General features: G+C 41.7%; 1 non-coding gene across 1 annotated transcript; it reads right to left on the reverse strand.

Moving 5' to 3' along the window:
* Positions 1 to 1,265: 1,265 nt before the first annotated feature.
* Trnastop-uca lies at positions 1,266 to 1,338 on the reverse strand. The gene has a single exon. It is a non-coding gene; the product is annotated as a tRNA-Sec (tRNA).
* Between the last annotated feature and the right edge of the window lie 201 nt (positions 1,339 to 1,539).

The following is a 1,539-nucleotide window of genomic DNA, read 5'->3' on the forward strand; positions in this document are numbered from 1 at the left end:
TCTGGATCTGTAGAGGCTGGAGTGGAGATTCCTAAGATGAGAATGATGAATTTGAATTTGGTTAAGTTGCTGAATGTTTGTGAGGTTAGGGAGGGGGATACTCTTAGGGTGTATGCTTTTGGGAAGGAAAAGTGTGAGAGATGTAGGAGGTATCCAGTTGAGAGTGGAGATCTTTGTTGTCGGTGTAGAGAGGTTATTAGTGGGCTAGAAGGCTAGTTATAGTTACGTAGAGAATAAGGATTATTAGGCCATTGAATATGGTCATTTGGGATTTGTATTTGGGGTGTCGGTTGAAGGTTATCAGGAAGAGAATGAGGACTATTATGTTTAGTCCTAGCCAGGAGACTATCTTGTCGGTTTGCATATCGGGATTACCGAATATGTTTTTTTGGGAGATTAGGTTGGAATAGAAGGGCAAGGTTAGGTTGAAGAGTGAGGAGCCGAAGAAGCTACTTACGGCCATTTGATATTCCCTTTTTCGGAATAGGAAGAACAGTACAGAGAATTCGGGACAGGAGGTTATTAGGGATAGGATTACTCCGAAGGATGTTGTTTTGTCTATGGGAAAGGAGTCTGCTATTTGAAAGTTTATGCAGGAAAAGAGGCCGAAGATTGATCATAGGAGGAGACTTATGGTTGCCAGTTGGGGTTTGTTTCACGTTTTGAAATATTTGGCGTCCTGTTTTTTTGCGCTTGTTGGTTCGGTGTGGTAGGTTTTTATGGTGTATCCTATTCACAGGCCTAGAAATAGGAGAGTGGTGAGATTGAATCCATTTATAGTTAGGTGGGCGAAGAAGGAAGGGAAGATGAAGATGTAAAGTAGGATGGTTGTTTCTATTATGGTTAGTTTTCAGGAGAAGATGGAATCCCTTCAGAAGATATCCGAAATCTCTGGGGGGTAGGATTCCTTGGATTTGTGGAAGAATTTGCGATGGATTATTATGGACGCAATGGTCAGAGATAGGAATAGGATCTGTCATATGTTGGCTCCAGTTATGTTGAAGAAGCTTTCTATTGAGGCAGTGGGTAATCCTTGTCTTCTACGGTCGGTTATTCCTGAATATATGGAGTTTATGAATTCGGGGAGGGAGGTTCCTACGGATAAGAATACTGATCCTATAAAGGTTTCGGAGATTTTAAATTTTTGGGATACTGTTTTGTTGGCTTCTATTGCCCAGAATGATGTTATGAATATACCGATGATGCACAGTATAAACAGTAAGATCTTTCAGCCTTCTGACAAAACGTGGTTTTCTAATTAATGGCGGGGGTGGTAGGACTCGAACCCACAACACTCGGTTTTGAAGACCGATGTTCTGCCAATTGAACTACACCCCCTGGTATTGGTTTATAAAATGGCGGAATAGAGAGGATTCGAACCTCCGCATAACGTTAATTATCTAACAGCTTTCCAAGCCGTCCCCTTAAGCCACTTGGGTACTATTCCGTTGGAGGGGTTGGGGTTACATTTTTTTGTAACCCCGTAGAAACTTTATAAATGAAAGTTGCCAACAACCTATTCTATCCTTAAGGGTGACA

The sequence above is a fragment of the Rattus rattus genome, unplaced genomic scaffold (assembly GCF_011064425.1).
Source record: "Rattus rattus isolate New Zealand unplaced genomic scaffold, Rrattus_CSIRO_v1 PGA_scaffold_69, whole genome shotgun sequence".
In the NCBI taxonomy this organism is placed as follows: domain Eukaryota; kingdom Metazoa; phylum Chordata; class Mammalia; order Rodentia; family Muridae; genus Rattus; species Rattus rattus.